The following is a 12579-nucleotide window of genomic DNA, read 5'->3' as shown; positions in this document are numbered from 1 at the left end:
CAGCCGGGGTGCACCCGCTGCTGAAATCCCCCACACCCCTCCTGCTGCCACGGCTTTTGGTCCCCAGCCCTGGAGAGCGAAGGGGTTGTGCCATCTTTGTGCCATCAGCATGGCTCTGTGGGAAGAGGAGCCTCTCCTGTCCTGTTTCTCAACGAGGCAAAGCCAGAAAATTAGCAAAGGTGGTGGAGATTCCTGGAGAAACAGAAAAATGGAAAGCAGAGATTTCTTTCTATGTTAAAGGGAGATGGTAGAAGAGAATGGCTGTGACTGAGACTGAATCTGCCCATCTCTGGCGCCTCCACCTGCTCTTTGCTCTCCCACCTCCAACCCACTGGCAACGGGGAGAGGGGGAGATGCTCTCAGTTAGAACTGGGGGATGCCCATCCCTATAGCATCTATAGCACCAGCTCACCCAACCCCAATGGGCCTCACCGCTGGGACCCCCAGCCCACGTCAGCAGCAGGGCAGCAATTCATCCCCAATGGGCGTCCTGCTGTCCTGCTGTCCTGCCGTCCTGCCATACTGCTGTCCTGCCGTCCTGCTGTCCTGCTGTCCTGCCGTCCTGCCGTCCTGCCGTCCCCGCTGAGCTTCTCCCTCACCCGGGTGCCAAGCTCGCTGCAGGGATGCCAAGCGTCTCCCCCGGCTTTAGCCGCATCTGGGATATGTTTTAGGGCCAGGACAGTTGACATGTGAATTTATTGCAGCAAAACGAAGCGCACGGACAGTGCTACCTGGCACAGGTCACGCTCTTCTCTTCCCAGCGACCGGTTCTTGGAGTCTCGTTTCCTAAGAAAACAAGGTGTGCGTGCGATCCCGCTGGGCGAGCGTGTGCGCGCCTGCGGCTGCCAACCGCATTTGACTAAGGGCCTGAGGCTCCAGAGATAGGAGGTTCCTACAGGTCTTGTGAAGACAGGAGCTGGAGAGGAGCAAGCCCCAAACAAGCCCCCACGGCGGCAGGGAAGCTGCAGCGTGAACCCAGCTTTACCAGCCACCGGAGACTCTCCTCCTCCACAGCCGGGGCGCCGCGGGGCACCAACCTGCCGGGAACGACACACCCGACCCAGCTTGTCTGCTCCTAGAAAGATTTCTGTTTACTTTTTTAAACATTTTTCCCAGCCTGGCATTTCCCACGTGGGCTCTGTGCATGGCTGTGGGGCAGGGAGGGCAGCGCAGGGTGGGTGAAGTCCATCGCCTCCTGGCATCTGAGACGAGATGCCCGCCAGGCCGAGCGATGGGGTTTTCCAGGCGGAAGATGCGCTCACCCCACCTCGGTGCTGCCAAACTCTGCTGCCAAACGCCCCACCTGGGCGCTGCTGTCTGGCAGTCTCATGTGGGGTAGCAGGGGCTCTTCCTGGTCCCCATCACCCTGGCACCACCGGTCCCCATCGCTTCAGCACTACCCAGCCCCACCACCCCAGTACCACTGGTCCCCATCACCTGATTACTACTGGTCCCCATCATGCTGGGACCACTGGTCCCCATCACCCCATTACCCTCAGTCCCCATCACCCCATCGCCACTGGTCCCCATCACCACTAGTCCCCATCACCCCAACACCACTGATCCCCATCACCATTGGTCCCCATCACCCCATAAACACTGGCCCCCATCACCACTAGTACCCAACACCCCAACACCACTGATCCCCATCACCACTGGTCCCCATCACCAGCAGTCCCCATCACCACTGGTCCTCAGGGCACCAGGAGCCGCAGCCCCTCCAGGACCAGGTTCTACCATCCCCTGGGGGCAAAGTCGAAATCTCTCTCTCTTTCTAACCCTGCTGCAATTAATACTGCAGATATTGCAGATATTGAAGATTTCTTCACCCCCTCCAGCACACATTGGCAGAGGGGACCAGCCGGGCTCCCAGTTTTGGCAGGGAGAGCTGCACAGCCCGGACCCCAGGCGCATCTTCACATGCTCGCCCCGCAGCCGAGCCCAGGAGGATGAGACACTAACGAGCCCATTCACAGCTACCATGACCGGGCTCTTGCCCCAGAAGGTCTCAACAATCTGCGGGAGGGACCTGCCCTTCACCCTTCACCCGGGCAGAACAAGCTGCACCTCCTGGCTGGGAGATGCAAAGAGCAAAAGGCTCCTCGCTCCCCACGCTGAGCCGGTGGCAACACCGTCCCGCTGCGCCGTGACCTGTTAAAATTGATAGTGCGGGTCCCATCCCACGTCCCCGGGGCCAGTTTCGCGCATGGGTCTGTTTATGTCTCCGCGTGTCGGCCTGCATCTGTGTTTATGTGTGTGTTTCCGTATGTGTGCGTGTGGCTCCGTGTGTGTGGCGGGGTTTCTGGGCGTGTATGGGTGTCTCTTCACATCGGGCGTTCAGCTAACCTCTCAGAAAATGAAAACAAGCCTGGAAGCCTGGCAGCTGTTACTGAGCCCGGCTCCAGCGCCGCTTCCAGACAGACAGTAACCGCAGGGCTGATGACCGAGCACACACGCTTCCCTCCAGGCCTTCTTAATTGCGCCGTCAGATATTCTGAAACAAAGGAAATTAAAAGACTATTCTGATAGCAATAAATATGTCACGGGAGCAACAAGAGGCAGGCGGCTCCCCGGGCGCCTGGGAACCGTCCCCTCCCGGCGGCACTGGGACAAGGGGCCGGCGGAGCTGCGGGCACAGGACCAGGCTTGGCTGGGACCCGGCTGAAGGTTGGGTGGGCATTGGCAGCGCCGCGGACCCCGGGAGAGGCCTGGGCGGGCTCCAGCGCGGCCGCGGGCCAGTGATGGCCACATTGGATTTCTCATGGAAACTTGCACAGGATCTTGCCAGGTCCCAGGATTCTTTTTTTCTTTCCCTTGCCTTTGCCCAGATTTTCTGTAACCAGCTCCTCTGATTTCCTCCAGCTGCCTGCACACCAGCGCTGCGCAGCAAGCGCCCGGAGCCAGCTGGGAGGAGAGCGGCCGCCCTTGTCCCCACGGGCACGCGGCATCCAGCCGGAGGGAACCGCTGGGCGCAGGTTCGGTTACTGGTGACACCAGGGGACGGCAAGGTGTCGGCACAGGTGTAGGGTGCGAGCTGGATGGGGAGCACCAAAACGGTGCCGGAGGATGGGAGAGCGGTGGGAAACGGGGCTGGCGCCCGCAGGTGTCAGGGCAGGGGTGAGCGTGATCTGGCATGGGATGATCCGAACACTTCAAGAAAGCGCAGCCCCGGCCAGCGTGGGAAGCACAGCCTGCCAGAGAGGATGGAAAAGCCCGGCGCTCGCCTCGCCTGGAAAAGGTGGGGTGGGAGGTGCAGGGGCTGCGGCGGAGCAGGGCAGAGGTGTTATCCATCAGTGGAGGGGGGACAAGAAACCCTGGGCTTCAACACAGTGCGAGGTGCTGAGGGGAGTTCTTCCCACGTCCTGCTGGGGATGTGCTAGGTTTGCTGCCCGTTGAAGAGCCCAGGACAAGGCAGGAGGGGATGCAGAACGAGCGGAGGAGCTGCTCACCACAGCATCTCCCAATTCCACAGACTTCCTCCCAATCTCGACCTCCCGGCCGGGATGTGCAACCGGTTCGGTTGCAAGCAGGCGGAGGCGAGAGCCGCTTGGAGATATCCAGGGTGAGGGGTTGAAATCAGGCAGCAGAATGGGTTTGCTGGTCTAAATCCCATCTGGAGCCGGAAGGTTTTTTTGGCTTCCTTTCAGCGGTGTCCAGGCTATTGTGGGAAAGCACTGAGCACCGATCACCACGCTGCCTCCGCTAACGGCAGTGTCACAAGGCTCGTGGAGAGGGGCTGGGGAACCAAGTCATTTTTTGGCTGAAAAACATCTTTTCATAACCACAGGGGAGGAGGGAGACAGCTGGGCAGAAAACACAGGCAGTGCAGTTCCTTAGAAATATCCAAACTCCTCCAAAAAAATAACCTGAGGTAGTAACTCTCCCCACCCAGCCCTCCCCAGCCCCATCACTCCCCCTTTTATCTCCAAAATTCCCTCGCTCCCCTGACCCTGCTGCTCACCCCTTTTGGGGTAACCTCTGCAAAGTTCCTTTGGGACTGGTCCAACAGCCGGCGAGGCCTCTGGGGTGCCCCCACAGCACCCCAAGGCTGGTTTTGCCGATGGGTACGTTGTGGGGCAGCACCGGAGGGCACAGGCGCTGCAGTTCCCTTCCCGGGAGCCGGAGGGGAAGGAAACGCGGCCGCCCGGGGCTGGCGGTGGCTGCGCCGCTGCCCGGAGGGGTTGGACACGTGTCCGCCGCTTTCGCTGCTCCCAATTGCAAAGGTGCTTCCTTGGGAAGGGACGGGCAGCGGGGGATGCTCCGTCCCAGCCCAAAACGCCCGTCGGTGGTGATGTGCCGGCCAGGGATGGCAGACGCAAGCGCAGCCCCGTGGGTGAGCCCGTAGCCCTGGCTGCAGTGTCCTGGGAGACACCCAGACCTGCTCATGGGCTGGCACAGGCCCTGAGCCTGGTCTAGAGCCCAGAATTTTGGTCTAAGCATGAAACATGTCAGCATGGAGCAAGCGGCAGCCCTGAGGAGCGGGGTAGGAGGGAGGCACCGCGTAGAGCCCTGTCATTCCCTGGAGCTGGGGCACTTCTCTGAGCCCTGAATTGCGGTTGCTTTAGGGGAAACAAGCAGAGAAAGCTGTTTAGTGCTGCCCACCCTCGACGCGGGGACACAGTGAAGTGCCCAGGTCATAGAATCACAGATGGTTTGGGTTCAAGGGACCATTAAAGCTCCCCCAGTGCCCCCCTGCCATGAGCAGGGACATCTTCACCAGCTCAGGTTGCTCAGAGCCCCGTCCAGCCTGGCCTGGGATGTCTCCAGGGATGGTTCAGCCACCACCTCTCTGCCCAACCTGGGCCAGGCTCTCACCACCCTCAGGGGTGACAATTTCTAACCTAAATCTCCCCTCTTTCAGTTTGAATCTATCACCCTTGTCCTGTCACTATGTGCCCTTGTAAAAAGTCCCTCTCCAGATTTCTCACAGGTCCCCTTTAGGTACGGGAAAACTGCTGTGAGGATGATGGGAAGAGCTAGGTAGCTTCTTCTCTTTGACTCAAGATGGGAGAGCACTGGGGAGTGGAGCGGCTTGGGCACCCGAGTGAGGGGAAATCCCAGGTCTTCCGCCCTCTTTGCAAAACTGTTTGTGCGTTTATGGCCCAGGGTAAAATGTCTGGCCCCAAAGCCCAAGGGCACAGAGCGACCTCGCTCCCGACATCCCAGAGAAGCCACCGCCACAGGGCTGGACCTGCCATGGCCCCACGCAGCCCAGCAATTTCCATAATCCCCTTCTCCTTCCCCAGGTGAGGCTCCGAGAAGGAACTTCCCACCAAGAACAGACTTGCACCCTTGCTTTGCTCAAGAATTCGCTCTTACTCAGACGGCATCAGGGCTCCTTTGTAAGCTCGTGCCTAGCGGAGGGGCAGCTGTTGTGGCTGGCCTCCCTCTTCCTCCCGGCCCACGCACACGGCTGGAGTTCCTCGCAAAGAGCTGCCTGTTCATGCGTTTCCTCAGCAAAGGTATGTTCCTTGGCTGTGGGAACAGCAGCAAGAGAGCAGGTGGGCCCCAAGAATGAAGGTTTTTCCCTCCTTCCTTGGCTTAACTAGGTCAGCGCAGCACAAGGCTGGAGCTGGGGGAATTTCATCACTATCTTCTTCAGAAAATGCGGGTAGATGAGGTTCGAAAATCCACCCCTCAAGTGTGGCACAACTCCTGTAAATACTCTGTGAGTCAGTTTTTTCAGCAGAAATTTGAGTTTCTGAGGAATGGGAGTCACCAAAACCACCCGAAGACAACCCAAAGCTCAGACCTGTGAACATACATCTTCACTACATCTTTGCTCTGCTGTCATGTGCCAAATCATCTTGTCCACCTCTCCCCAGCCTTGCACCCACCCGAGGAGCAGGACAGCCCATGCACCTCTCCCAGGAACGCTGGGATTTACACACACTGCGGGATTTACACACACTGCGGGATTTACACACACTGCGGGATTTACACACCTCCGGGAATGCTGTATGCTCCGCGGGACTTAGGGGATCAACTCTAATCTCTGCCATCAGCAAACCCACAGAAAGTGACTCTTTGTTTCTCTAAAGGCTGCAGAAAGAGTGAAGCCAGCAAAATCCTCCTCCTTCCTGCACCAGTAAGCGATGGTTAAACCTTATTTTAGATGAAAGGACTCAGACCTGAACCCCTCCAGCCAGGCTGTGCCCCAGGCAGTAACACACCAGATGCTCCAGAGGAAGGTGCAAAGCCTTCTTGGTGCACAAATGCAAGCTGATCTGACTTCTCATCAGCCCATACAAGGGCACAGGAGCGAGTTCCCGGGCTTTGCTAGTCAAGAACAATGTGATGTGGACCGGTATTCAGGGTATTCACACCAGCTCATTCAACGACCAACGTTAGCGGGGAAACGGTCCCTCCACGGATAACGGAGAAAGAGAGATGAAAGACTTCCTTTGGAGTGATTCAGAAGACGAGTCCATCTCTGCTCTGAATCATCCTGGGGAAGAGCTGATCTCTCTTCATTGACCAAATACGGCGTTTAGGGCCGTTGGCCTTCAGCTAAACCCCTCAAGCACCTGGAATGAGGGTGAATACACCATTAGAGAGGGTTTCAGCTTCAGCAAAACATCCCCCTATAGGGACCTCTCTTAGATGCCTCCCTCAAATACAAAATGTCACCAGAACACATGGCAAGGGTGCAAACCAAAGGTGAAAGTGAGATGGCATCAGCAAAGAGCTGAATTTAGCAAAAGCTTTGTTTCCCAAAGCCCTGTTTCACCAGGCTCTCTAGTAATATTGCAGATTTACACAGGAAATTCTTAACAGAAGTCTATGCAACATCAGAAACTCCAGATAAGCATCTGATGACAGCACCTTGAAGAACTGAGACCTCTGCCACATCACTCCTGGCAGAGACGTGTGACCTCGGGAGAGTCACTTCCAGCTTGAATTTAAGCTTCTCCCTCTTTACAGTGGGAACAAAGATGCTCACCCTCCTTTGCAAAGGGCCTCGTGATCCGCGGATGAAATAAGTACGGACGGATTAATGGAATTGCCGTCAGAAAGCGGAGGAAATACCAGTTGCAAGACAGTGACAAATCCCAGTCTGCCCACGGGCAGCGCTTCCTGCCGCAGTGATGCACGCGGGGCTGCCGGTGACACCAGCAACGTCCTCGTGACGTAACGCGCGGAGGTGACGCCACGGCGAGCCCCAGCGAGGGCCACCGCGCTGCGAGGGACCCGAGCGACGTCACCAAACACGGGGTGACATCAGCAAACCCACGGCCGGCGTTCCCAGCAGGTCTCGCAGGTCTGTGCAGTTTCACACACTCCGCTCCAGGAGCAATTATGGAAGCACTTGAGTCATGAGAAGCCTCATTGACCGGCACTGAGTCCTTCCTTTGTCCAACGTGGAAGGATGCCCAGGCAGAAATATCTGCCTCTCACATCTCGCTCTCTTTCCTAACACAGCTTCTCACACAGCCAGCGCTGTTGCTGGGCTATAGGGAATTTTTTGTCCGGGGTTTCTTGACGTGATCCTTTTCAGACAGAAAATCCTGACTCATGAAGCCAAGACGTTGAATATACTGCTGTGTAAGGCCTGATACACTGAGAGACTTGGCACCCGCTCGCTCCTAATCCAGCCAAGGAGAATATATGCGCTTTCGAGAACTAAATATTTTTATCTTCTACTTTTAAGCGAAGGGCAGAGGAGGGAAGCCTTAGCAGTGCCTTAGCAATGAGGGTCACCCAAATAGAGTCAATGTCTCCCACTGGATAGTTAAATAAGCGAAATGGAAAAATAATGGTTTTTCCCTTTTCCTTTGCAATCAGTGGCCAAATATGCTGATTCTCTTCCGGAATGAGCAGCTGCCAATTTCAGAGAAGAAAATCTCTTGTAGCCAAGTAGCTCAGCTCTTACATTCTCTCAAACAGCCTGGGAAAAAGGAAGCCGGCCAGCCAATCGGCTAAATAATTTCTGAAAATAAGTAGGTAATGGCTCTCCAAAACGCCACCGACATGGCAAGCTTACTTACAAACTGACATCTCTTTTAAAGGAAATAATTGACACATCTGCATCAAATCTTTGTTCACGCTTGGACCTCCCTTGCAGAAACACCATGGGTTGGCTGTGGGTCCGATTTCCAAGTCACCCAAAGCTTTTAAGCACATGAAGCTTCTTCGTACTTTAAGCAAGCAGCATCTGGCCTTATCCAAAACGTATAGAGATGCTGAGAGGGTTTGGTTTGGTTTGGTTTTTTTTTAATACATATTCTTGTCCAAAGCCTTGGGTTAAACTCTGGGTACAGCAGCTTGAAAATAGAAATTAAGTGCTGTCAGGCAACTGGCCCAATTCTTCTCTTACTTCAGTGTAGTTCCAGTGCATCAGCAGGGAAACCAGGTAACAGCCAAACAAGCACAAGCTGAAGGAAATGTTGGGCTGTGTACAGGCAGCCTTGTCCGGATGTCGTGCTTACCACGATCTTCCACGCTTCTGGAGCCTGCACTGATTCAGAACCTTTGTGCCATGGAATAACACCAAGATTTTTTGGGGGAGTTTTGCTGGGCACCTGGCTGCAGTGTCCTGCTTGACGTTGGAGGTCGGTGCCAAAACCCGAGTCCTTGTCATAGAATCATAGAATCATTTTGGTTGGAAGAGACCCTCAGGATCATCGAGTCCAACCATAACCTAGCACAACTCTGGCACGGCCCCATGTCCCTGAGAACCTCATCTAAACACCTTGTAAACACCTCCAGGGACAGTGTCTCCTGCCCCACGGCCCCTGAGCTTGTTGTCACCATTCTCCATCCACCTCTTGACCGCAGGGTGAGTCGGATCAGGGAAAGGATCTGGCTGAAAAGTAACCCAACGAAAATGTAGTTGATCTGAGCTTTTAGGAAAATAATCAGGTAGTTCAGGGGTCACAAGCTACCTGTGCTGTCCCTTCCCAGCTCTCTGCTCAGGGGACACAGCGAGGAGTCACCAAAGCTCTGTCCCAGAAAGACTGGTCATTAATGAAACTGCGTCCCATGATGCTGTTTTATTAATGCTGTGGAGGCATCTGATGAGATCAAAGCCCTGTAATGGCAGCTTCTGCAAGGGCCCAGGGTTCCTGTCCCCAAAGGCCAGAGCTCTCCAAGTGGGGGAAGAGGGGAAGGGAGGGAATCACTCAGCACACCACTGCAGGCCAGGGCACAGAGAGGGGCCTCCTGCATCCCAGCGCTGTGCCTTACCCACAGGGACACGCACTCCCAGTTGACTGGTTAGACTGAACTTCAAGAAGAAGTGTTCAAGTACAAAAAGCAATTGTCCCCCTCGCTCTCCTGACAAGGCCCTGACCCATGGCTGCATCTCCAGCACCTGCTCGGGCTGACATTCACGGTTCCGAGGCTGGCAAAGCCTTGGGTAGATTCTAGCCAACTCAAAATGCCACTTTGTTTTCTAGAGACACCATTTTCCTGTGTTTTAGACAGTCTTACCCTCTGTCACTGAAAAAAAGTCTGTGTGTGATTCAAGGTCAATTTACTGCACAAAGGACTTGGTTTCCTGTTATCAAGCCTAGACTTTCATCAGAATAAACATCCCCTCACTGCACGTCCTGTAAAGAAATACAAGTAACAAGAAAAGAGTATATCATGACAGGTTTGGAAAAGAAACCGGTACCTTGTATTTGCCTACCACAGCGCCCTTCTCCCACTGGTGAGCGCTTTCGCAGGTTCTCCAGGGCAGGTGTTGGGTACTTTCTTGTAAACAGCAGCAAAAGGTCTCGAACCTTCCTGAGCTATGCTCCAGGGCATGGCGTCTCCACAGCAAAGATCCCCTCCTTAAAAAGGAGCTAACCATTAGCTAATCAGACAAAAAAACCCATCAACACACACACACAGAGACTCCTAAGCCCTTCCAAAACAAACAAAGAATGGGGACAGGTGTGTTATTTCTGTTACAGCCAGAATCACTAAAGTGTCTTAACTGGCCCAGGCTGCCCAGGGAGGTTGTGGAGTCTCCTTCTGTGCAGACATTCAAACCCGCCTGGACACCTTCCTGTGGAACCTCAGCTGGGTGTTCCTGCTCCGTGGGGGATTGCACTGGATGAGCTTTCCAGGGCCCTTCAACCCCTCACATTCTGGGATTCTGTGATTCTGTAATTCATATTTTTCTGGGTGTCTTAATTCCTATTTTTCTAGCAAATAAATGACAAACTCCACGGCAAGGTATTAAGAAGGCATCACAAGGTGGCCAATCGATTCTGCATTAGAACAGTAGGTCCTTGATGCTCCGGGAAATGCCACAGGGGCACGTCTGGCACACAGATACCCAGGGCGGCGTTTCCTATGGAAAAGTCCTGTGAGGCTTCGGAATCTCAGCCTCCGCTTAAAGGAAAGATATACGTGCCAGCCTGACTTCAATTACCCTTGGAAACGGGCTGTGGAAAATGTGCCAGCTCAGATGCAAATCCCTCTTACTTCCCTCGTGATGACAACAAAAGCCTGATGAAATTTTACTCACCCATTAACAAAAAATAAGCCTTTGCCCCGCGACACGAGTGGGTGGGATTCCAGTGGGGTGACATTATGCTTTTGGCACGAGGCCCTTGGCCCCTGAGAACGGCGAGCCGGTGGCATGACAAACACGGGCGCTCCGCTGCAGCGGCCACAACCACATACTTCACCTGCTGACTCAAGAGGAAGAATGTAGAACCTACGAAAAATTAAAGTCCCAGCCAAAATCCCGAGGTGGTAATCTCACGGAACAGCTCTTCAAGTAAAGATTTACGGTTGGAATTATACTTGTGAAAATACCGGTTGATGTCTAATCATGTTGATAGCAAGGTATGGCCAGGGTGTTTCACTGGTAACACTTCAGAAATCCACTGGAGGAAAGTAATGATGGCTGAGCTCATTGGGACGGTGTTACAATATGATTTTTATATTATCACCGTGGAGAGAGGCCCCTCCACGCTCCACTGAAACCAATGGCAAAACTCTAACCCCTGTTTCGAGCGTGAAAGAATCTTCATTTCTCCTACTCCCGGGCTGTGTTTCATTTCTTCTCTCCACTCTCCTCCCAAAACCGAAAGCAGCAGCGACCAGATCAGATGATTTCCTAGATCACACGCCGCAGTGGAAATCCCAAAAGAATCCTGTTTTCAGGTGAAAAACGAATGTTGACACCTGTCAATAAGATCACGGTGCAGTACCAGGGGCTGGGGTTATTTTCTTGTCGAGGACAGGGTATTTAAGGATGTGGTTGAGACAATGCATTTTCCGTTTGACTTCGGTTTGACTTTCAGTTTGAAACAGAGATACTACTCTTCTTGTTAAACACTATCCCAGAAACAAGGAAAGATTTTCAGAAGCGCCGCCAACCTGTTTGCGGCTTGGCAGGTTAAGGATATCCACATTACATCTATTAAAAAGCCTGTGGTCGCGATAAATGAGTAAGGGTTCCCCTTCTTCGCCCATTTTCTGAAAAACCCTGTGAAGCATTCACTTTCCCCTCACAGAATGTTCCCAATATTCTGGTTTTTAAAGCAGTTTGTAATCTTAATTGCTGCTGGTATCTTTGGGAGATCAAAGGGAGGATGTCTGCGATTCTTTGTATTACTCACTGTTACATTAGCACAAAGATCACATATTCATTTATTTTGGTTGAAGAGGTAACAGTCTCCTTTCACTGCACGCACATAATTACTGTAAGCATTCAGGGGACTTGCCAAACGATGCAGGGGGGAGGAGGAGAATCTTTGAAGAAAATTGTTCAAACGTAATTTAGTTCACTAATTGGCAAGGGACCGTTACTAACGAATTGCTTCTGTTTTATGTCAGGAGTGAATCAGGTTGATGATGTGTAACATACATTAAGTCAGTTAATGAGTATTAACTAGAAATGCGACTGAAACACCAGAAAAAAAGGTTTTTTACCTTTAGCTAGCCAAGCAGAATTGCTAATAAATAAAAGGATATGTGTAAGTGGCTTATATGATTCCAATCTGCAGTGGAAAGACTTTTCTTAGAATCTGATGGTAACCACAGGTTTGTGGGAAAGAAAAATCAGACGCTTACTGTGGCAGTTCATGACAAGTTACTTTATTTCTAACCAAGCCTGAAATGAAAATGTCTAAAAGTCATTACCGTAAAATAGCTGGTTAGCGGCCAATGTGAAGTGAGACAGTGAGTCTCTGGCCATGGCTACAAGACTGAGGCATCGTGAAGCCAGTTAAGCTGTGGATTTACCCGGTGGTGTCTGTGCGCACACTCTTACTATGCGGTAACGCAAGAGCGCTTACTTCACTTTCGTTGTGGGACACGACGCTTTGCACCGTCCCATGTGCACCGAGCGGGCGGGCGCACCCCTGAGCCTCGCAGTGCTGCGTGGAGGAGAAACACCAACGCGCTGGAGGAGCCACCATCACAGACACGTTTGACTTTCTCCCATATGTGGCACCGGCATGAGGAGGTTTGGGCAGGAGCCATGGGCTGAAGGAACACGGAAGCCACGGGCTCTGGCAGGGCCAGGGCAGAGCGTTCAGGTGAAGGCAGGTCCGGAGCCGCGCTGCGTGGTGAGGAACGCGGGCCTCGCGTGGATGTGCAGGCGTCAGAGCAAACACCATTACAACACCCGGGCAG

This window comes from Patagioenas fasciata, chromosome 17, assembly GCF_037038585.1.
Source record: "Patagioenas fasciata isolate bPatFas1 chromosome 17, bPatFas1.hap1, whole genome shotgun sequence".
NCBI classification, from domain to species: domain Eukaryota; kingdom Metazoa; phylum Chordata; class Aves; order Columbiformes; family Columbidae; genus Patagioenas; species Patagioenas fasciata.
This window is presented reverse-complemented; position numbering follows the sequence as displayed.